The sequence below is a fragment of the Bufo gargarizans genome, chromosome 1, assembly GCF_014858855.1.
Source record: "Bufo gargarizans isolate SCDJY-AF-19 chromosome 1, ASM1485885v1, whole genome shotgun sequence".
Classification (NCBI taxonomy): domain Eukaryota; kingdom Metazoa; phylum Chordata; class Amphibia; order Anura; family Bufonidae; genus Bufo; species Bufo gargarizans.
In genome coordinates this window covers 619979903-620005085 of record NC_058080.1, presented here as the reverse complement: position 1 = coordinate 620005085, position 25183 = coordinate 619979903, and the positions used below count along the sequence as shown (strand labels likewise).

The 25183-nt window shown below is 45.8% G+C and overlaps 1 long non-coding RNA gene across 1 annotated transcript in view; it reads left to right on the top strand.

The window, feature by feature from the left end:
- The first annotated feature begins 4201 nt into the window (after positions 1–4201).
- The window catches only part of LOC122924642, a 30418-nt gene continuing 9436 nt past the window's right edge, over positions 4202–25183 (top strand). The window contains exons 1-3 of the long non-coding RNA XR_006387418.1: positions 4202–4473; positions 6824–6886; positions 18411–18488. This is a non-coding gene — a long non-coding RNA (uncharacterized LOC122924642). The remainder of the gene's footprint in view (positions 4474–6823; positions 6887–18410; positions 18489–25183) is intronic.

Below are 25183 nucleotides of genomic sequence, written 5' to 3'. Positions count from 1 at the left end.
CATCTCTGGAGGATAAGGAGAAAGAGGATAAGAGGAATGCGGGATCCTCTTGGGCCTCGCTGGCCGTATCCGTATTAGAGGCAATGAGGGTATATGCCTCCTCAGCTAAATACAGTCTTTGGGATGATTGGTACATTCATTATTTTATAGGAGTGTGTAAATGTGTATGATTCAACACATGTAAAGTGTGTATTGATGTATTTTACTCACATGCTGTGTATGTAGTGCTTTTACATGTGACAGGGCTATATGTTTGGGGGGGGGGGGGGGGATATGATATTAGTTTGTCGGTGTATATGCTCTTGCTGGCCAGCAAACCTATTTCCCTCTCTCTCTCCTTTTACTTCTACAGACTAGGGCATTATTCACTCATTCATTATTATTAACACCAAGCATTAGAATGAGCCGATGGCAGGTTTCCCTGGGTGGAGCCTAACTGTGAAGATACCGGAGGCAATAACGGGAGAACGGAGCGGCGCCCAGGTGTAACAGTAAGTGCAGGGGGGTCCCTGGGCGCCGCTCTACATGCCTGTATAGTTACTTTAGAAGTTTTATTCTGGTGAAAGGTCCTCTTTAAGTGGTCATTCCAACTCCTCTATTTAGTCTGGTCTCACCCATCATGCTATGCAGTTGATATCTCCATTCCAGGTATGGAGGTGCTGGTGTTTGGTTCTCCACTTAGATCCTGCTCCTACTTCAGAGTTAAGTGTCTTTTCCTAATTGAACATCTCTCATGAGACCTAAAATTTGCCGTCCACAGAGAGTTCCCATCCAACCTGATAAAAGTTTGAAAGGATCTGCAGAAAATCCCCTAATCCAGATGTGCAAACCTTGTGGCATCATACCCAAGAAGACCGGAGGCTGTAATCAACTGCCAAAGGAGATTCAACTAAGTAGTAAGTAAAGATTCTGAATACCTATGTCAATGCAAGATTTAAAGGGGTTGTCCGGGTTCAGAGCTGAACCCGGACATACCCTTATTTTTACCCAGGCAGCACCCCTGAGGCTAGCATCGGAGCTAAATTGTGCAGGGCAAAGGAGAGCAGGAGAGCATCGGAGCATGAATTTTTCATTATGGGATATTGCGCGCAGAATGATGGGGAAAATCTTAAATTTTATTTTATTTTAGCCACAACATAACAAAATGTGAAAAACGTGAATGGGTCTTAATGCTTTCCTAATGTGCATTTCCAACACAGGATACAAAACAAATCCTAGGCCCTTAATCTATCCCTAACTACTATTGCTTTTTTACACCAAAAAATAAACTTGTGGCACAAATCAGTGCTCAGCAGCGGCAGGATGTACACAGGAAAGTTGGTGCAGGGGTGCAAAAAATAAGACAAATAGAGACAGCACCAAAAATAAGCACAGATGACAAAAAAAAAACTCCTTTACCAAAAATTGAGCACAGATGCTGATCGGAGAGGTATGTCAATGATCAGTGCTCAGCAGCACCAGGACACACACAGAAAAGTTGATACAGGGTTAAAAACACACCCTCTCTGCACACCATTCCTAAGAAATAATGATGTGCAAAGAGGGTGTGAAAAAAACACCAATCGCAGAACATCGAGGGGTGGCACCACCACAAAAGCCCCTCTGTCAACGTAAAGGTGATTGGCGCTGTCTTATACAGCAACAATCGCCTCAATGTTCGGCCACTTGCAGCCCCCTCACTGGCTTTTACAGTGAGAAAGCTACAATCGGTCAGTGACTGCCGATGCAAGGGGGGCATAAAACCCACCCGAGCACTTAGCTAAGTTGGCCTGCTGGTAGGAACAGTGTGATTAGACAAGGTAACTGTTTTCCGATGCCCCATTCATGTATAGTGCAGTGGGTAAGGCGGGTTATTGCAGAGGTTGCCCTTGGTCTAGGGCAGGGAGGCTCAACCTGCGGCCCTCCAGCTGTTGTAAAACTACAACTCCCATGATGCCCTTCTGTAGGATGATAGTTGTAGGCTGTCAAGGAATGATGGGAGTTGTAGTTTTGCAACAGCTGGAGGGCCGCAGGTTGAGCATGCCTGGTCTAGGGTGTCCATATGTCTTTTTCCATATCTGGGACCTAAAAGAAAATTCTGCCTAGGATTTATAAATGACTAAAAAATGTCTGAGATTCTTAAGGGAAGAGGGTGTAGGCGGACACTATTACTAATGAGCGCTTCCTGCCCCCAGTCTCCTCCTTTTTGAAAACCATAAGGTCCCTTGCAGAGGCGCGTGTGTCACGCTGTGGAGGAAGTCCTCCGCAGCGCAGCTCCCGGCCTGACCTCCCAGCACTGACGGGGTCACATAGCGTTATATTGATTTATCATGCTATGTAACCCTTACAGTTCTGGAATGTATTGGATAACATTGGCAGCATTATGTCAGTGTCATGTAATACATTCCAGAACTGTAAGGGTTACATAGCATCATAAATCAATATAATGCTATGTGACCCCCGTCAGTGTTTGGAGGTCAGGCCAGGAACTGCGCTCGTCTGCAAGGGGCTTAATATGGTCACCCTGCCTTGGTCAGATTCCATTCATGATCCCAAAGTTGCAAGGCAACATTAACCACTGAACCACCATGCTGCCCATCTTTCAGAAGACCACACCACATGAAGACCACTTTTCAATGCAATTTGGGTGGTTGTCTTGAAGAGGTTTCACTGTACCCCCCATACTATATTAGGAGACTCCTCAAAAGTCTGTTTATGGCCACAGAGCTCCGGGATAATTGTATATGATTTATATAATGGGCAAAAAGGTGAATGCTGAGGTGAGCAAACAGTCTGTGGTGAAAGTGAATTCTGTGAAAAAAACCAACGTAAGGCTACTTTCACACTAGCGTTCGTCGGTCCGCTCGTGAGCTCCGTTTGAAGGAGCTCACGAGCGGACCCGAACGCCTCCGTCCAGCCCTGATGCAGTCTGAATGGAGCGGATCCGCTCAGACTGCATCAGTCTGGCGGCGTTCAGCCTCCGCTCCGCTCGCCTCCGCGCGGCCAGGCGGACAGCTGAACGCTGCTTGCAGCGTTCAGCTGTCCGCCTGGCCGTGCGGAGGCGAGCGGATCCGTTCAGACTTACAATGTAAGTCAATGGGAACGGATCCGCTTGAAGATGACACCATATGGCTCAATCTTCAAGCGGATCCGTCCCCCATTGACTTTACATTGAAAGTCTGAACGGATCCTCTCAGGCTACTTTCGGACTTAGAAATTTTTCTAAGTTATTAATGCAGACGGATCCGTACTGAACGGAGCCTCCGTCTGCATTAATATGATCAGATCCGTTCAGAACGGATCCGATCAAGCGCAAGTGTGAAAGTAGCCTAAACCAAGTGCCTACTGTGTAGACATACTCCCTCTGGGCAGGGAAGCACATAGCCTTTGCGCTGCCTGTGGCAAAAATTGAAATGCCCCCCATGCCAAACTCTTGACCTAACGGCTTCCCTCCAGCTACAGGTGTAACTAGACCAGCATGCACTTTCTATAATACCAGTGTCCTCTTATGTAGCACAAGGGTCTTTGGGCCCCTCAGACTCCTGGGCAACCTCTGCAGCCCCTATAGCTCTGCTGCCGGGGACCTGGACACAAAATCCCCCATCCTCTCTTATTTGCCATGAAGCTGAATAGAGTCTTCCTATAAAGCTGCCATTGTAGGTTGGAGTGTTCCCTCACAAGGCTACTGACAGGAAAATGTCTGCCCCTTGTCCTAGATTTCCGGCTGTATAATAGATATTACTAGATACCATATATATATGTATATGTGTGTGTAATCTGCCGGTGTGACAGGGAGGCCTGCGGGTGCACCACTTCCCCCTCACGACAGACATGCACAAAAAAGGGAAGGCCGCCGCTCGTCCCGGTTGCCTCAGACGACCTCTGTTGCAGGTCTCTGATTACAGTATGCCCCCTCCCTCGCCTGGCAGTCGGCCACGTCTGTGCAGCAGCCTGGCGAGGGTTCATGACTGGGCTCCTAACCAATCCCTTCCCTCTGAAGGTGGAGCAGGACCGGCCTCCCTGTACTCATAACTGATGCTTCCAGGCTCCAATCACCGGCCGCCCGGACTGGAGGGGCTGCTCCCAGTGCAGAATGGGATCATATGAGGACTTCTGTGGAGGGGGGCCCTGTACCACACCCGCAGCACTCAGAGGCGGAGCTGAGCCCCGGGATGGGCCGGCCTGCAGGCGGCGCCACTGCTCCCCATTGGCTGCGAGGCTCCGGCTGCCAGACAGTGGGGGACTTTGAGTTGCAGATTATTGCAGACTAAGCAGTCTGGCTCTGCAGCAGCAGCACAAGCCGAGGCGCTGGGAAGCCGGCCAGCCAGCCTCAGAATTAGCTCATTAATACACGGGCACTGAGGAGAGGCGGGCTGCCGAGCCCTCTCCTCAGTGCTTCACCTCTTCTTCCTAGAAGCCCCAGCATGCAGCCCGTGCGGCCACCTCGCTGCTAAGTATGTAGAAGTGAGGACTGAGCTGCTGAGCCGTCTGCCTGTGAGTATCCAGCCAGTGTGCACATTCTGCATGTCCTGCCCGGTGCGGCATTGGCGGCGTTACCGGCTGCCACTAGTTGCAGGGTGACGTCACCCCCGGCTTACTGCTGTGGTGTCACCTCACGTACACTGTGCATGTGCTTTATACTGTGCATGTGCTATATGGGTGTCCAGTCATACTGCAGGAGGTTACCCCTCAGCCCTGTAGGAGGACCGGCTGACGGTAAATGCCGGGCATGTTCCTCCGGTCCTCGTCCTTGGCGCATTGAATAGTTATGAGGACGGTTCCTTAAATAACCCCCAGGAGCCGGAGGAGGACGGGGCTATTGTTCTGCCGGCGGCTCGGGGGGGGGAATAAAATGGTGGGCTTTGGCTGATTCCGGCTGTGAATCACTGGATGCTCTTCAAAGTTGTGAAGGCGGCTATTAATAGAGCCGCTCTGCAAGGACGTGTGGTGGGGGGCACGCTGCCAGCTGTATAGGAGGGGGGGAACGCTGCCAGCTGTATAGGAGGGGGGGCACGCTGCCAGCTGTATAGGAGGGGGAGCACGCTGTCAGCTGTATAGGAGGGGGGGCACGCTGCCAGCTGTATAGGAGGGGGGGGCACGCTGCCAGCTGTATAGGAGGGGGGGGGGCACGCTGCCAGCTGTATAGGAGGGGGAACGCTGTCAGCTGTATAGGAGGGGGGGGGGGGGAACGCTGTCAGCTGTATAGGAGGGGGGGGGGAACGCTGTCAGCTGTATAGGAGGGGGGGGGGCACGCTGTCAGCTGTATAGGAGGGGGGAGCACGCTGTCAGCTGTATAGGAGGGGGGAGCACGCTGTCAGCTGTATAGGAGGGGGGAGCACGCTGTCAGCTGTATAGGAGGGGGGGAGCACGCTGTCAGCTGTATAGGAGGGGGGAGCACGCTGTCAGCTGTATAGGAGGGGGGAGCACGCTGTCAGCTGTATAGGAGGGGGGAGCACTCTGTCAGCTGTATAGGAGGGGGGAGCACGCTGTCAGCTGTATAGGAGGGGGAGCACGCTGTCAGCTGTATAGGAGGGGGGAGCACTCTGTCAGCTGTATAGGAGGGGGGAGCACGCTGTCAGCTGTATAGGAGGGGGGGGCACGCTGCAGCTGTATAGGAGGGGGGGGCACGCTGCCAGCTGTATAGGAGGGGGGGGGCACGCTGCCAGCTGTATAGGAGGGGGGGGCACGCTGCCAGCTGTATAGGAGGGGGGGGCACGCTGCCAGCTGTATAGGAGGGGGGGGCACGCTGCCAGCTGTATAGGAGGGGGGGGCACGCTGCCAGCTGTATAGGAGGGGGGGGCACGCTGCCAGCTGTATAGGAGGGGGGGGCACGCTGCCAGCTGTATAGGAGGGGGGGCACGCTGCCAGCTGTATAGGAGGGGGGGGCACGCTGCCAGCTGTATAGGAGGGGGGGGGCACGCTGCCAGCTGTATAGGAGGGGGGGCACGCTGCCAGCTGTATAGGAGGGGGGGGGGCACGCTGCCAGCTGTATAGGAGGGGGGGGCACGCTGCCAGCTGTATAGGAGGGGGGGGGGCACGCTGCCAGCTGTATAGGAGGGGGGGGCACGCTGCCAGCTGTATAGGAGGGGGGGGCACGCTGCCAGCTGTATAGGAGGGGGGGCACGCTGCCAGCTGTATAGGAGGGGGGGGCACGCTGCCAGCTGTATAGGAGGGGGGGCACGCTGCCAGCTGTATAGGAGGGGGGGCACGCTGCCAGCTGTATAGGAGGGGGGGGCACGCTGCCAGCTGTATAGGAGGGGGGGGGGCACGCTGCCAGCTGTATAGGAGGGGGGGGCACGCTGCCAGCTGTATAGGAGGGGGGGGGGCACGCTGCCAGCTGTATAGGAGGGGGGGGCACGCTGCCAGCTGTATAGGAGGGGGGGGGCACGCTGCCAGCTGTATAGGAGGGGGGGGCACGCTGCCAGCTGTATAGGAGGGGGGGCACGCTGCCAGCTGTATAGGAGGGGGGCATGCTGCCAGTGCTGGAGACTGAGGGGGCACGCTGCCAGCTGTATAGGAGGGGGGGGCACGCTGCCAGCTGTATAGGAGGGGGGGGGCACGCTGCCAGCTGTATAGGAGGGGGGGCACGCTGCCAGCTGTATAGTAGGGGGGGCACGCTGTCAGCTGTATAGGAGGGGGGCATGCTGCCAGTGCTGGAGACTGAGGGGGCACGCTTTATTCTCTATTTATTCTCTATTCCATCTCTGGAATGCTAAAGTTACCGCTTGCACCCACAAATAATATGAATGCAAGTCCTCTAATAACTTCTACCTTTGTCTTGTGTGCAATGGCTTTTATCCGGAAGGATTCACACGCCTTACATGTACTTGTTTTATTTCTGCAGATTGTTCTTCTTGTGGTAATGGCCACGATGCCACCTCCACACCGCTGCCAGGTTGTCAGCGTGGTAAGACTGCTTAGTCATGAATATATCTTCATGTTTTCCATTGTTCTCATGTGTGTAGAAGACTTTGATGTTTTGTTCTCTTTGGTCCAGGGTCTGGCTCCCCCTCCAGGTGCTGCTTCCTTTAGGGACAGTAGCGGATGGCAGGCTGCACTCGGCGGGTTTATAAATAGGGCAGGATACCATAACATAGCCTGTCATTCCTTCACAATAAGTCAGCGGTGCAGAATGAGCGAGGTCTGTGTCATAAGGTGTGCTACCCACGTGTTTACACACACAACTCATTTATTGGAATTCCCTAGGCAATTCAACACCTATTGGCTCAGCCGCAAGGCTAGATAGACATGCAGGCACAGTAACAGTCTTCCACCTGAATTCATACCTGTTACTTAAATTGCGCACAATCATATATCCAACTTCTAATAAAAATGACTTTCTGTTTATTGTGGATATTTCTTTATATGAGGGAGTTAGATTATCTTGCAGTGGTATAAGCTGCATTTTTTTAAAGGGATCTTTCCGACATTTTGAGCTTATCTACAGATGCAGCAAACGTTCACTTGACACTATGCGGGCTAACAAACTTTCACTAATTGATAGTGATTTGCCCAGTGGATGGCAATTACATCTTGTTCCCCTAAGTTTGAGTTTTTTGCATGGCTCTGATGCTGTCCACTCATCTTGGAGAGAGTCAGTGGTCTGAGCCCAGCAACAGGAGTTTTTTCATTTTCTTGAATGCCCTTCTGCAGCTTCTCAGCATCCACTGTGCTCTGTATACCCGCTGCCTAGAGTTTGGCATTTTGTCTTCCCTGTCCAGGCGTCCTCCGATGTTATTGGCAGGGCAGGCTGGAAGGAACTCTTCATACAGCATGGTCTAGATTGCCTGGTTAGAGAAGGTAACACAATCCAGCTAATAGGGGATGCATCACACATTGGAGGCAAAGGAGAGCATTCAGGTAAGTGCTAACCCCTCTTCCTTGGCAAAGCTGGGCCAGACCGTTCTGACCATAATAAGTGGACAGGCTTAGAGTGATGTAGAAGACTCCAGCAGAAGACAGGATGTGGTTGCTGCCACTGTGAGAAACTACCCCCATCAGCATATAGGGTGGGCTACAAAAAATAAATAAATGAATGCTCAAGAAGCCATCGGGAACTGGGTAAAGTACACAGTTTTGTTGCCCTCATGACTGTTTCTCTTTAACACAACAAAAGCCATTGAAAGGGTTATTCTGGGACCAGGATAGGTCATGACTATCACATTGGTGGGGATACAGCACATTACATCACCACTGATCAGATGGTTTGGGCAGACCCCGGTGCCAGAAACTATGCAGTGCACAGAAGCAGAAGGCTCCATCCACTGTACAGTGGCCAAGCTGGGGAATGACTGCTCAGCCCTCATTCAAGTGAATAGTAGCTGAGCTGCAGTACACTGGTGCTGGAAACTACACAGTGGATATAGTCCACCAGGCACTGCTCATAACCTGCCCAATGGTTCACCTACCCAACAAGACAATGACCCTAAGCACACATCCAAGAAAGCAAAGGAGTGGCTTTGATTGTCCTTGAGTGGCCCAGCCAGAGCCCAGACTTGACCCCAATCAAACATCTTTGGAGGGACCTGAAAATGGCTGTCCACTGACTGTTCCCATCCTAACTGACAGAGCTTGAGAGATTCTGCAGAGAAGAAAGTATCTTCTGTTCTGTGACTTCTCATCACATCTTATTATAATCTCCAGCAGGACTACAATGATAGGTAATACCTCTATTAGTGTCCTTACACACATGAATATGGCTCTGGATTTACACCATGCAATAGGTTCATGTGTTTGTTGGTTTTTTTTGGCGCATTTTTGCACACAGTGGGGTAGAGTTAATTTTGCGCCAAAAACTGTTGTGCATGCTGTTTTACACACTTTTCTTAGCACTTCACACTTTGTCCAACAAGGACGTGTAGCTTTGTGGGAAAGGGAAAGTGCCCTACATGTGCCTCCGTGCACCAGAAAACTTAACTGCAGTTTTTTGGTGCACAAAATTCTGGCGCATGGACTTTTGGAGTACCAACAAATTCTATTCTAATACTTTAAATTATTCTTATAGACAGTGTCAAGTGCAACACCATTAGTAAATATGCCCCAGTGTGTCTTACCACTAATGTGTTCCTCATAGCGGTTTTCCCCTGAGGAGGTGTGCAAAACATTTGTGTGTCTCCTCATACCTTAAAGGGGTTTTCCCATCACATACGATGGGAGCATATCGCTAGGCTATGCCCCCATTTTCTGATGGGTGTGGATCCCACCTCTGGGACCCGCACCTACAACGCGAACGGAGCGGGGCAATAAATGGAGGGCGCACTGCGCATGTACCGCTGCCCTCCATTCATTCATTTCAATGGTGCCTCGGCAATGGGAGCAGGGGCTGCGAGTGCGCGGTGCGCTCCCATTCACTCGTATGGGAGGAGCGCTTGGTGGTGGACGGACCCGGGAAATCTGGGGTCCTCCAGCCACAGCTCTCCCCGCTCCGTTCTCCCTTTAGGTGGGACCCGCACCTATCAGACAATGGGGGTATATTCTAGCGATATGCTCCCATTGTATATGATGGGAATACCCCTTTAAGTGCATCCTTCGGCCTATAAATTGCTGGCCTGTGATAAATTCCCAAGTGAGGGGCAGAGAAGCAGATCAGACAAGAAGGTTGTCTATGTAATTGTAGGTCAGAGAAGGTCCCCTCATCCAAAAACATGTTTTCCATGTAAATGCAGCGCTCATCTGCCTTACAATTAGGCATTTATAGGCATTTTCTTTGTTTCTGTTAACCTGCTAAATCGGCCTGTGTAAAAGGATACACAGGGAGTGCTATCAATGACTGATAAAAAAAATGGCCCCCGTGTACAACTTAACTCAGAAAAAGCTGAGATTGAAATGTATAAATTACAAGTTTTGCTGCATCTTTGCCCACAAAACCATATATCAGTCTGCTCAGCGGCTACTGCTCTATAATATGCTGCAGATTGCACTGCATTTCGTGGTGATGGGTTCTTTCTGGGGCCCCCACCTTTCCCAGAACAGGGACCTGTGTTCCCCCATTTGAATTGAGCAGCAGACTGATGTGCGCTGCCTCTCTTTTTAACTCTATGTAGCTACTGTACAGGTGCTCAGAAATCTCTGGCAGCCGCAAGAGTAGAATGAAGTGGCCTCATGGATAGGGGATAAGTTAATGTAATTGGACAGTCTCTTTAAGCATTCCGACTATATAATCAGGCATCCTGAAACTGCGGCCCTCCAGCTGTTGTAAAACTACAACTCCCACAATGCCCTGCTGTAGGCTGTTCGGGCATGCTGGGAGTTTTAGTTTTGCAACAGCTGGAGGGCCGCAGTTTGAGGATGCCTGATATAATGCATAGAGGAGTTGCTATAATGTATGTGAGCACAAGGGGGCAGTCTCTCTGAGTTGTCCATTGACAGACCACAGATACATGTAAATGGCACCTTCTTTCTGCTGGTACTGCCTAGAGCATGGCATGGTTATTATTGGATTGCTCCATCTTGCAGAAGGAGTTATTATATTAATATAATATGAGGTAATTTCTGATAACAGAATTCCAGCACATAATATCTCAAGTTGGAGCCTGGAGTACATCTTCTGTTCCTCCTGGCATGCTGTGTACTGAACTTGGAAGTTGACCAATATTATGGCAGAACTTGATATACATTTTAGGGCAAACCCAAATATTTCACACTGAGAATTTGACACATTTTAAGAAGTTCCAGGAGTTGCGACCACACTGCAATCCAGCAGCAGTGGTCGTACTTGTGTTGGCCTATGCACACTCCCTTGGTCCCAACCACCACAGAGGCTGGCTCCTATAGTGTGCAAGCATGACCACTGCTGCTGGACTGCAGGGGGCCCTAACGCCTGGATACAAGCAGTGTATAATGTGATGGAAAAGTGAATCAAGCCAGCAAAGGAGGCAATATAGACAATCACAATACATTAGTAAGTGCCTGGTATTATTGTTGTCTACATAATAAATGCTATTTGCTGAAGTGAGACAGCCCCTTTTAAATAGCCAGGAAGTAGAATAGATCGAGTGAGTTAAAAAAAAAGTAAATATTCCCATAGGTTGTTAATGTGATAAAATCTGATGGAAATGTCCCTTTTTAAATAATAAATTCAAGTTTACTACATATGTCTGTCTCTGAATTAATTAAGCTTTAGCCACTTTTTGAACTTTGTGAAGGGATTTTTAAGTCTGGAAAAGAATACATTTTAATCCTCTTGTTTTAATCTTGAAACCATATAATCCCTTGGGTCTTTTTTCAAAGTATTTTAAATGTAGATAAAGTAGTTCTTGTTCAAGTGACTATTCTCAAGACCAGTCCAGGTAAATCCACAGAGTTCATCCACATTTTCCATATTTTAGAATTCTCCAGAATCTTTCTATGTGCACAGTATTTCAGCTCTTGCACAGAATGTATATCCTTTTGTAGTAGTATACATAGCAAAATATACATACAGAATGGAGAACATTATGTTCAGCAGCAAACTAGCAGTGACATGAAGTTCTGCAGCAGCTGGGGCAATGCATGGTATACTGCAGGCATCCTCAAACTGCGGTCCTCCAGCTATTGTTAAACTACAACTACCAAAATTCCCTGCTGAAGGCTGATACCTGTAGGCTGTTCGGACATACTGGGAGTTGTAGTTTTGCAACAGCTGGAGGGCCGCAGTTTGAGGATGTCTGGTATACTGTATGGACAAAGTATTGGGATACCACTCATAATCATTGCATTCAGGTGTTTCATTTAGTCCCATTACCACAGGTGTATAAAATACATCCCCTAGCCATGGCTTTAGAGGGCGCCATTTTTCATAGATGGTTTTTAACTTCCTTGGCGGTATTCCCGAGCGTGACTCTGGGTTAATTTTTGCTGCCAGGAGCGGTAACCCTGAGTCACGTTCGGGGTAACATTGCAGAGTCCCCCCTCACCTTCTGCCGGCGATGTCCTCCGCTGTGAGCGCCGGCCGGCATCTGACTTCCTGGTTCCGTTCCCTATTGATTGCGATACGGACCAGGTAGCGCCCCCAAGATTCCTGTTCACTGGATCACCTGGGATGAAGGTAGATGTTGAGCGTGACAACCCTCTGGCTTACCTGCAATTATTCCTCACTGAGGAGGTAATTGAAAAAATTGTCACGGAGACAAATCGCTACCAAGAGCAGCAATCCGCTACGCTGCATGCCACTTTTCCAGAAGCAGAAAGTGGGAACCGTTGACCAAAGAGGACATGTGGCAGTTTCTGGGACTCCTCATTCTTCAGGGGGTGATGGGGAAACAGCTCCAGAAATGGTACTGGACCACCAATAAGTTACTGGCAACTCCATTTTTTGGCACCGTGATGTCAGAATACCGGTTTTCCCTCATCATGAAGTATTTCCACTTCACGAACAATGAAGAATTTGATAAGGCCATGCATCCTGCGCCCAAACAAAAAAAAATCTGGGAGGTATGGCAAATTATTGTGACCAATTTCCAGCGGACCTATGTGCCAGAAAGGGACGTCAGCGTAGATGAAAGTTTGATGGCCTACAAGGGACGCCTAAGCTGGATACAGTACATAGCATCCAAAAGAGCGCGGTTTGGCATCAAATCCTACATGCTGTGCGGGTCATCCACTGGGTACATCTGGAATTCGGTCATTTACACCGGTAAAGGCACAAAGTTCAACCCCAGGTACAGCGGCTATGGGATGGCCACATCATCTGTCCTTTGACTGCTGGAGCCATTGCTGAACCAGGGATATTGTGTGACCACGGACAATTTCTACACGTCTCCGGAACTGTATGAGGTTTTGCTATAAAACAAGACTGATGCATATGGTACCATTAGGCCTAACCGGCGTGACATGCCATCTATGTTTGCCAAGAAAAAACTCAAAACTGGAGAAATGGTTGCCTGGCAGAAGGGTAAGATGATGGCAATGCGATGGCGAGACAAGAAGGATGTGTGTCTCATGAGTACTGTGCACAATACCTCTACTGCCATGGTCCACACAAAAGGTGGGAAAGATGTGCTGAAGCCACAAGTCGTGATAGACTATAATAATACCATAGGAGGTGTCGACAGAGCCGATCAGGCAATGACATTTTATCCGGCTATGCGCAAACAGCAAAAAAAATATTATAAGAAGATCTTCAGGCATCTTCTGGAACAATGCCTTTTGGAATGCATATATCCTGTACAGAGCAAAGAGTGACAAGCCTCTTGTTCATTCTGACTTTATATGGAAGGTGGTTGAGCGGATTTTTGTCAACCACCAGACGCCATCAGTAGCTGTGAACAGACCTGGACGTCGTGCTATTGACGTTGTCAACCCAGAACGCCTGACTGGTCGCCACTTTATCGACTTCATCCCGCTAACCGCAAAAAAAGGCAGCACCTACCAGGATGTGCGTGGTTTGCTGCTCAAAGAGAGATGGCAATAGAAAGAAAGTCCGAAAAGAAACCAGGTTCCATTGTCCTGATTGTGACGTCTGACTTTGTGCAGTCCCATGTTTCAAAATTTCACACTCGGGATGTTTATTGAATTTTCTGTGTTTGACAAATTTAATTATTTTTATTACATTATTAAATAAAATTATATTATTTATTAGATTATAATTCATGATTTTGTCTTTGAAACTTTATCACATCTGGGATGTCTACTAAAGCCTTGTTTGGTCAGGTTTAAGTAATTAATTACTAAGAATTGCAAGCCTACAATACATAACACCAAATTTAATGCAAAAAATTGTACCACTTTTGGTACAAAATTTCTGACATAATCATACCGCCAGGGAGGTTAAAGAGCTCACTGAATTCCAGCGTGGTCCTGTAATAGGTCGCCACTGTTTCAACAAGTCAGTTCATGAAATTTCTCCCCTCCTAGATATTTTGTTGTCAGCTGTGAGTAGTATTGTAAAGTGGAAGTGTTTAGGAACCACAGCAACTCGGCCACAAAGTGGCAGGCACGCAAAGTTACAGAGCGGAGTTGCCAATTGCCGAGGCGCATAGTGCATAAAAGTCACCAACACTCTGCTGACTGACTGCAGAGCTCCAAACATCAGCAAAAACACTGTGTGCGGGAAGCTTCATGACCTGTGTGCGGGAAGCTTCATGACCTGGGGTTACATCAACAAGCGTCAAATATAGTGGTGCAAGACCCACTGGTCTCTGGAGCAGTGGAAATGTGTTCTGTGGAGTGATAGGAGTCTGGATTTGGTGAATGCCGGGATAACATTGCCTGACTGCATTGTGCCAAAGTTAAAGTCTGGGGAGGGATAATGCTATGAGGTTATTTTTCAGGGGTTGGCCTAGCCCTGTTAGTTCCAGGGAAAGAAATTGTATGCTTCCAGCTTTGTAGAAAAAGTTAGAGAAAAGCTTGTTTTGTGTTCTAGCATGACTGTGCCTTGGCATCCTATTACTCCCTGGGGGAAACGAGGGAACAGAGGGAGCCCCCATCTCCTGTTGAACCACTGAGATGCTAGGATCGCTCATGACCACAGCAACTGAAGTTTAAAACAGCCAGGATCTGAGTCTGATCCAGCCTCTTTAGGTGTCCACTGTAGAACACAGTTGGTAGCCACTGTGTATGGCTCAGATTCTCCATACAATTCCTGCACATATGGGTTAAAGGAGTTGTCCCACCATAACATCTTCTCACCTATCAACAGAATTGATACGTTTCTGGTCTCTCATCGCTGGAACTCCCATCATTCATGAGAATGGAAATCCAAGGAGTGGATGAAGTAACAGTCACACATGCTTGTTGCCGCGCCTTTTATTTTTGCTGGAGACAGCAGAGTGCTGTTTCTGTAAGTCTCATAAAGATTAATGGAACGGCAGCCAGTGTAGGTGTCCGTCTGTCTACTCACTAGGGGATACACATTCTCATGATTGGTGGAGGTCCCAGTAGTCAGAGCCCAACTGATCAAATACTTATCACCTATCCTGTTGACTGCCGTGATGGGGCAACCTCTTTCGGTGTACAGTAAGTATTATTAGCTAGGAGTTAGACAATTTTTAAATGTTACTATTTTTATAAATATATATATATTATACTCCATTTGGTCACTCATTCATCAGATATAAATGTTTTGTCAAATAGAAATGTGTTTGATCTAATTAAACCAATATTGGTAGAAGGTCATGCTCGCACTGGCCCACATGGGTACAGGTGAATCCCCCGGTGGTCCCCTAGCCTTCAACCCCCCCACCCCCCTCCCTGTACAAGTGGCACATAACACAGTAGACTTGCTCCACTACATACATATATTCAATGTACAGCACCTCAACCAGCCCATGTTCATATAACAAACTTGATAGATTATTGAAGAAACTCCCCAGCTTATTATTATAGACACTATCAGAATTGAGATGACTTCTAGGTATAGAGGAAAGCTGCCAGTGTCCTCTTTTCCCCAGGACCTACCTTCTCAAAGTTGCTGCAGGGACCCCCATATTCAATCATCTGGTAGCATCTTGCTGCTGTGTGAGCAGGTAATGAATGTATCTGTATGGTGGGCCCCCAAAATAAATTTTACTGATGGGCACTAGGCACCCCAGTCCGACACTGTAGAAGGTAATTATGTATCGTTATGAAAGACTTCATTAAAATCTCATGCTTAAACTGTGCCAACACAGACAAACATCAGGTCTATCTTGCTTTAGGATATTATAGCTTTAACAAAATTAAAATAAAATCTGTAGGCCTATCAAACACAATGAAAAGGTTGGCTGTTAAATAATCTAAGTATAATTGTTTCAGTTTAAAACAAAAGTCTTGGTAAAGCTCTAACAGCATTGCTAAGGAGAGTCTGTCTTCAGCGTTTTACTGAGCGCTGTAGATCCCGGTGTATAACTAGTCAGATGGGCAGTGATAGTTGGGCCACATGTCCAATATCAGGGACTGAGCTAGTGATAAGAGGCGGCTGGAAGCCTCTGTATGTCACACCCAGGCAACTTCAGCGCTCAGTAAATGCTGAAGACAGATTCTGCTTGGCAGCGCTGTCAGAGCTTTACCAAGATGATTCTTTACACCAAGTTTTCTTTATATGCGCATGAATATCCGGTAACTGGATACACAGTGATTCTCAAATATATACTTCTTATCCGCATTGCTCCGTATGTGAGGAGTGATGCTGCAGTTTAGCAGGAAATCTATGGTAACATTGAACTACCTGTGACAGCAGAAGAGTTGCATCTCCAGTTTGTTGCAAGTGGTAATTACTATGCAGATATGAAGGCTACAGCCACATAGTAGTATGTGGATATGGTGCCTGGGCCTCACAAAAAGCAGTGGAGCTGGTAGGACAATTATAATTAACTGCTGGTAATAAAATGGCCACTCTTTCAATGTGGAATAGTGGAGATAGGAATTGTCATATGCATTTTTTTTGCCATGATTCAAATTGCCGGTTTTTTATTTGATGTACACTTCCTGTACTATAACCTTTTACACTTTTATCTAGTTTAGTAGATGTTTGTCTTTGTAACTTTCTATCATCAACACAATGTTTTGCTCAGTCATATATTTCACAAGTCGCTTACAAACCAGAACAAAAGTGTAAATTCACTTAAGGCCCTTTTACAATGTTCATTACTAATCATTAACTCATAAACATCCTACCGATCAGGTGAAAAAGAAGCAAACTCATTTGTTGGCTGAGCAGATCTTTTATGCAGGGATAAAATATGCTACTTTGTCTACAGCACTTCTCCCCATGTAATTGGGATATGCTGCCGACATAATATAGAAAGGATATGATAGAAGGGCAGTGTGTGCGATTGCATTAGCAATCAATTGTTCACCTGCCTCATAACATTTACCAGTGAAAATGAAAGTATTAATGAGCATTGATCAAGTTGCATATCATCCGCACCCATTATGGGCAGAGAATATGCCCTGTGAAGGCACCCTTACTTGTCCATTGCTTACTGTTTCTGGACCTTTTACATTGTTTGTGTTCCTCTAAACAGTTTAGACAGTGAAATAGAAGATTTAATACTTGCACATAAAATACCTGTAACGCAACATATGAGAAACCAGAGGACCCCAGGGATGTAATATTTTCTGCTTGTCATTGATATATTTTAAAGGGTAGCTACAGTTTTTCTCCATAAATCAATAGTAGAAGTAAAGATCAGAACCTTTGTAATATATCCTATTTAAGAAAAATGCTTCTTTCTCTACTTGTCAGACTCCTTGCTCTTCCTCCTTCGTCAATCATTCTGAATTTAGTGATAAAAGCTGTGCAAAGGAGACTGTACACTGAGAGATCAGATTGCAGCTGCTGCCTATAGAAGGCCATGTGGTCCCATGTTGTCAATACACCTAGAGGCTCCACTTTCTATGCAACTGCCGCACCCTCTGCACTTTGACAGGGTCAGGCAATGATGACACTGCCTGGACCTATCAATCAAAGTGCTGAGAGAGCAGAGCCTGTAGGGGTGACAACAAAGCCCCCATTGCTCCTAGAGACTCAATTTCATATATTAAAACTTCATTTTTCTCAGCAATGTGGGCACATAAGAACATGGGACCAACACAGATGCCTTCAGCTTCTAAGTAACAGGTCAGCCAGTTTTGTAGGTACAAATCTGCTGCCCTTTAACTGGAGTGATTTACATGTGTATATAATTGAACTTATCCCCCATCTCCTCTAAATGAATGGAGTGGTTAGTCAGGCTTACATGCAGCTGCTCCATTTTAGTAACATCGTTTATAAGGCTGAAAAAAGACATTTGTCGATGCAGTTCAGCCGGTTAGTCTGCAAGTTGATCCAGGATAACAGTTTTTTGGGGGGGCTCCATGGTTTATAGGGGCCCTGTTCTTGTGATCATGGAAGTCCCAGTGGTACCCAGCTTTACGTAAGTTTACAGAATGAATTTAAAGAGGACCTTTCACTACAATTAAAAAAATCAAAACTAGGTATGCAGACATGGAGAGCGGCTCCCAGGGATCTCCCTGCACTTACTATTATCCCTGGGCGCTGCTCCGTTCTCCCGGTATAGGCTCCGGTATCTTCAGATTTTTGGATCAACTGGGAGAAGCCTGCTCTAGTTCTCCTGGGCGTCTCCTTCTCCCAGGCTGTAGCGCTGGCCAATCGCAGCGCTCAGCTCATAACCTGAGAGGTTCTTTTCTCCCAGGCTATCAGCTGAGCGCTGCAATTGGCCAGCGTTACAGCCTGGGAGAAGGAGAGGCCCAGGAGTACTAGAGCAGGCTCCTCCCAGTTGAGCTGAAAATCTGAAGATACCGGGAGAACGGAGCGGCGCCCAGGGATAATATAGTAAGTGCAGGGAGATCCCTGGGCGCCGCTCTCCATGTCAGCATACTTGGTTTAGATTTTTTTATTGTAATAAAAGGTCCTCCTTTAAATGATGAAAATATGGCTTTATGAAGAGATGGTCATACACTTTAAACAATCATAGTCAGTACCTTTCTCGTTGTAGAGCACTGTGACAGTATTCTAATGATTGTCATTACAGATATACCATCCGCACTTAGCAATCTGTGGCACTGGTGACCCATGTGAAACCATACTGATAGATGGAAGATTTCCCAATGTAAGTATATGTATGCTATTTGGTAATAGCACAATGGGTGGGTAACAGAGTCACACATCTATACATTGAGGAACAGAAGTATTTGAACACCCTGCGATTTAGCAAGTTCTCCCATTTAAAAATTAAAGGAGGGGTCTGAAATTGGCATTGTAGGTGCATTCCCACTCTGAGACAGAATACAATTTTTTATTTATTTTTATTCAGGAAATCAAATTGGATGATTTTTAAAGAATTTATTTGTCTTGCACGGCAAGAATTCTGTCTCTCAAAGACCTGTTACTGTGTCTTTAAAAAGTCCACCTCTACTCCACTCATTAATCTAACTTAGTAGCACCTGTCTGAGCTCTTTAAAGACCCTTATTCACCCCACAGTCAGTCAGACTCCAACTACTACAATGGGCAAGACCAAAGAGCGGTCAAGACACCAGAGACAAAATTGTGGACCTCCACAAGGCTGCAAAGGACTACGGCGCAATTGCCAAGCAGCTTGGTGAAAATAGATCAACTGTTGGAGCAATCGTTAGAAAATGGAAGAGGCTAAAGATGACTGTCGGTCTCCTTCGGACTGGGGCTCTATGCAAGATCTCACCTCGTGGGGTATCACTGATAAGAAAGGTGAGGAATCAGCCCAGAACTACAAGTGAGGAGCTGGTCAATGACATGAAGAAAGCTGGGGCCATAGTTTCAAAGGTCACTGTCGGTAGAACACTACACCGTCATGGTTTCAAATCATGCATTGCACGGAAGGTTCCCCTGCTCAAGTCATCACATGTCCAGGCCCGTCTGAAGTTTGCTAATGACCATCTGGATGATCCAGAGGAGGCATAGGAAAAAGTCATGTGGTCAGATGAGACCAAAGTAGAACTTTTTGGTCTAAACTTCACTCATCGTGTTTGGAGGAAAAAGAAGGTTGAGTTGCATCCCAAAAACACCCTACTGAGAAGCATGGGGGTGGTAACATCATGCTTTGGGGGTGCTTTTCTGCAAAGGGGACAGAATGACTGTACTGTATTAAGGAGAGGATGAATGGGGCCATTTATTGTGAGATTTTTGAGCAACCACCTCCTTCCCTCGGTCAGAGGATTGAAGATGGGTCGTGGCTGGGTCTTCCAACATGACAACGACCCGAAGCACACAGCCAGGATAACCAAGGAGTGGCTCCGTAAGAAGCATATCAAGGTTCTGGAGTGGCCTAGCCAGTCTGCATACCTAAAGTCAATAGAACATCTTTGGAGGAAGCTGAAACTCCGGTGTTGCTCATCGGCAGCCCCGAAACCTGACAAATCTAGAGGTGATCTGTGTGGAGGAGTGGGCCAAAATCCCTGTTGCAGTGTGTGCAAAACTGGTCAAGAGCTACAGGAAACGTTTGACCTCTAATTGCAAACAAAGGCTTCTGTACCAAATATTAACACTGATTTTCTCAGGTGTTCAAATATTTATATTCAGCAGTGCAAGACAAATTCTTTAAAAATCATACAATGTGATTTCCTGAATATTTATTATTATTATTATTATTATTATTATTATAATTATTATTATTATTATTATTAATAAATATATATGAAATCCAGCAGCACTCACTTTAGAGGTTATCAGGTGCAAGCACCTCGCCTTTGACCATAGGCTTGTATATTCAAGGAATAATAAACGCAGCACTCTTCTTGTAAAAAACAACGCAGTGTCTTTATTCACACATGTGACACAAAATAGGCAACGTTTCAATCCCCTTCCGGGATCCTTCTCAAGCCAAGTGCACAGACCAACAACATGCTGGCATTTAAATACATATCCAACTTTTCAATACATGTGTACAACATTAATTAATCAAGTGATTACAATTAGTGACAGCTGATATAAAATAAAAATTCGCTCCATTCCAATATTTCAACGGATCTTCTTGTATTGTGATCTTGATATACACTCAGCTAAAGAATTATTAGGAACACCATACTAATATGGTGTTGGACCCCCTTTTGCCTTCAGAACTGCCTTAATTCTACGTGGCATTGATTCAACAAGGTGCTGATAGCATGCTTTAGAAATGTTGGCCCATATTGATAGGATAGCATCTTGCAGTTGATGGAGATTTGAGGGATGCACATCCAGGGCACGAAGCTCCTGTTCCACCACATCCCAAAGATGCTCTATTGGGTTGAGATCTGGTGACTGTGGGGCCATTTTAGTACAGTGAACTCATTGTCATGTTCAAGAAACCATTTTTCCAGTCTTCAACAGTCTAATTTTGGTGAGCTTGTGCAAATTGTAGTCTCTTTTTCCTATTTGTAGTGGAGATGAGTGGTACCCGGTGGGGTCTTCTGCTGTTGTAGCCCATCCGCCTCAAGCTTGTGCGTGTTGTGGCTTCACAAATGCTTTGCTGCATACCTCGGTTGTAACGAGTGGTTATTTCAGTCAACGTTGCTCTTCTATCAGCTTGAATCAGTCGGCCCATTCTCCTCTGACCTCTATCATCAACAAGGCGTTTTCGCCCACAGGACTGCAGCATACTGGATGTTTTTCCCTTTTCACACCATTCTTTGTAAACCCTAGAAACGGTTGTGCGTGAAAATCCCACAACCATGCCACGCTCAAAATTGCTTAACTCCCCTTTCTTTTCCATTCTGACATTCAGTTTGGAGTTCAGGAGATTGTCTTGACCAGGACAACAACCCTACATGCATTGAAGCAACTGCCATGTGATTGGTTGATTAGATAATCGCATTAATGAGAAATAGAACAGGTGTTCCTAATAATTCTTTAGGTGAGTGTATATTCTCATGCGTCTTTGTATAAAAAAGTGCTTGTGCCAATAAAGTGCAGCTTCCAATCAAAGTATACAAGAACAATCTCATATTATAAAAAAGTGCAAGTGCATTTTAAAATCACAATAAAACCACTTGGCTATATTAAATTCATCAATTCAACAGGATAGAGAGACGCGTGCTGCACTTGAATGCATTTCATCCAGCTTCATCCCCAAGTGCAGTCACAAAAACCATCAAGCGCTACAAAGAAACTGGCTCACATGCGGACCGCCCCAGGAAAGGAAGACCAAGACCAAGAGTCACCTCTGCTGCGGGGGATAAGTTCACCTGAGTCACCAGCCTCAGAAATCGCAGGTTAACAGCAGCTCAGATTAGAGACCAGGTCAATGCCACACAGAGTTCTAGCAGCAGACACATCTCTAGAACAACTGTTAAGAGGAGACTGTGTGAATCAGGCCTTCATGGTAGAATATCTGCTAGGAAACCACTGCTAAGGACAGGCAACAAACAGAAGAGACTTGTTTGGGCTAAAGAACACAAGGAATGGACATTAGACCAGTGGAAATCTGTGCTTTGGTCTGATGAGTCCAAATTTGAGATCTTTGGTTCCAACCACCGTGTCTTTGTGCGATGCAGAAAAGGTGAACGGATGGACTCTACATGCCTGGTTCCCACCGTGAAGCATGGAGGAGGAGGTGTGATGGTGTGGGGGTGCTTTGCTGGTGACACTGTTGGGGATTTATTCAAAATTGAAGGCATACTGAACCGACATGGCTACCACATCATCTTGCAGCGGCATGATATTCCATCCGGTTTGCGTTTAGTTGGACCATCATTTATTTTTCAACAGGACAATGACCCCAAACACACCTCCAGGCTGTGTAAGGGCTATTTGACCATGAAGGAGAGTGATGGGGTGCTGTGCCAGATGACCTGGCCTCCACAGTCACCGGACCTGAACCCAATCGAGATGGTTTGGGGTGAGCTGGACTGCAGAGTGAAGGCAAAAGGGCCAACAAGTGCTAAGCATCTCTGGGAACTCCTTCAAGACTGTTGGAAGACCATTTCAGGTGACTACCTCTTGAAGCTCATCAAGAGAATGCCAAGAGTGTGCAAAGCAGTAATCAAAGCAAAATGTGGCTACTTTGAAGAACCTAGAATATGACCTATTTTCAGTTGTTTCACACTTTTTTGTTATGTATATAATTCCACATGTGTTAATTCATAGTTTTGATGCCTTCAGTGTGAATCTACAATTTTCATAGTCATGAAAATAAAGAAAACTCTTTGAATGAGAAGGTGTGTCCAAACTTTTGGTCTGTACTGTACTGTGTATATATGTGTATGTATGTGTGTGTGTATATATATATATATATATATATATATATATATATATATATATATATAATTATTATTATTATTTTTTTATTCTATTCTGTCTCTGAGTGGGAATGCACCTACAATGTGAATTTCAGACCCCCTCCATGATTTCTTAGTGGGAGAACTTGCAAAATCGCAGGGTGTTCAAATACTTCTGTTCTTCAGTGTATATTATATGTAATATGCAAGCTCCACTCATTTCTGTGGCTAGCCCCTCCCTGGTTGCTTTGATTGACGGGCTAGGCGGTGGGAAAGCAGTAAGGGAGGGGCTGGTCACAGAAATGAGCATTATACTGTCCTCATACACGTTAGCACGGTGTGTAATCTGACATGTAGCTAAACCGCCTGTCTTCTTAAGAAAATAGGCAGTGGAGCTTTTAACCTTCTCTTTATTGCTAGTAGACTGTGACAGGAAAGGTGAAACTACAGAATAAAACCGTAGTATTTCAGAACATAAATATTCAAAGTACATGAATACAGAATATCTGCTATACATACAGTACTTGAGGTAATGCAATGACAATAAGCTATCAAATACAAGAAACATATAATAAACTACAGTGTAATGTCACATAGTGAATATGCTTGTAACAGGCTGTAAAAACAGATGAGGAGCAGGAAAACAAGTGAGAGAGTGGCTTCTCACACAGACATAAAATGGTGGTTGCTTTTAAACCAGCTCAAGACACAAAGAACCAATAAGTACCCATAATGCACTGGGAACTGAGGCAAACAAAATACACGCACAAACTCACCAGTAGATGGTGCTGTTACCACACAATATAATGCAGATGAAATACAACACAGGTAAAGTGCAATGTCTAAACTGATAAACACACAGAAATAATTGGATTTGCATCTGAGGTCAGAACAAGCATCAAAGGCCTATTTGGCTTATTAAGAAAAAGTATCATAAATCAGGCATAGAGCCTCTGATTAACAAAACAAAAAGTGTTTTAATCAGGTGACAAATTCCCTTTAAGGTTCTGGAGGGCAAAACAACATCCTGGGGCTGTGGAGGAAATCTAATTTACCATCTCATATGGGATAGATTTTCTTCCTACCTGGACTAGTGCTTTTTCTGTGTTTTAAATAATATTTGGGCGAAAGAAGGAACTTTTACACATTTGAAAAGGTCACTTGCCTTTTCATCTTGTGCAAGTGTGAAGAAGAGGACAAGTCATGATTCACAAGCTGGATGCTGCATTGCCACAGAGTAGTAGCATTAATACTGCAAAAATAAATTTTAAAATGTGTATTAAATTAGTAGCCATAAAGGTTCTTCTTGTTCCTGTGGAAGACATGGGGCAAGACTACTGTTCATCTTATTAATTCTGCCTGAAAAGAAGCTTGAACAATCTAGACTGCTTAGAGCTGTAGCGGAGATGGGAGTACTCCATTAAGAGATCACTCTGATTGAACCTGCCTTGCGTGGTTTTAAAAGTTTAAAGAATATACATTTTTTGTTCTGATCTCTGGTGGACTCATACCCTATGCCGTTACTTCCCTTAGACATGCAATTTTTTTAATCTTTCTTGCCGTCCCCTATCTGACATGACGCATAATTGTGTACTGCCCTGAGTCATATAAGATGCTCCAAAACAGATGGCAGATTCAGTATGTGCCAGATTTATTACCCGGTTGTGCACCCTGTTAATAAATCTGCTGTAGTCTTAAAACACTGCCAGGATGGACTTGCTAGTGTTTTACAACTCCTTTCATGGTAGAAAACTGTCACAAATGAGTTGTGCATAGTACAACTCAAAAGCCTTCGCCACTTTTTCCAACACATAAATTTAGAAAGTACAGATGTGACCATCTTTAATTTTGACATTTAACATATTAAAGGGATTATCTCACTTCAGCAAATGGCATTCATCATGTAGATATTGTTAAAAACAAGTCACGTACTAATGTATTGTGATGGTCCATATTGCTTCCTTCACTGGCTTGATTCATTTTTTGATCTCATTATACATTTCTCGTTACCATGGATACGGCCACCCAATAATTCAGCAGCGATGGCCGTGCTTGCACACTGTAGAAAAAACTTTTGGCCTATGTGCACTGCATGCCACCAGAGAGGTGGGCGCTTTTTCCTATAGTGTACAAGCACGACCACCACTGATAGATTGTAGGGTGGCCATAACCATGGAAATGAGAAAGGTAGAACTGAGAAAGCTGCACATGCTCAGTTTCATTCATCAACTGCCTCCTGAGCTGTGCTAGGGAGAGGGCTACAGAAGAAAGACACGCCTCCTGAAAAGACACTCCCCTTGAGCTGTCAGCTTGATTTAAATTTAGCAGAACAATTAATGGGGATGCTCTGGATCCATGTGAGGTACAGGTTCTAGCTTTGTTAGAAGTTGTCATGTACTATATGAAGTCTGATTTTCATTTTTTACATTTGGTCATGGGATAACACCTTTAAGCCAGCAAAGGATGGAATATGGACAATCGCAATACATTAGTAAGTTCCTTGAAATAACCTAATCTACATGATAAACGCGATTTGCTGAAGTGAGACAACCCCTTTAAATACATTGTTATAAC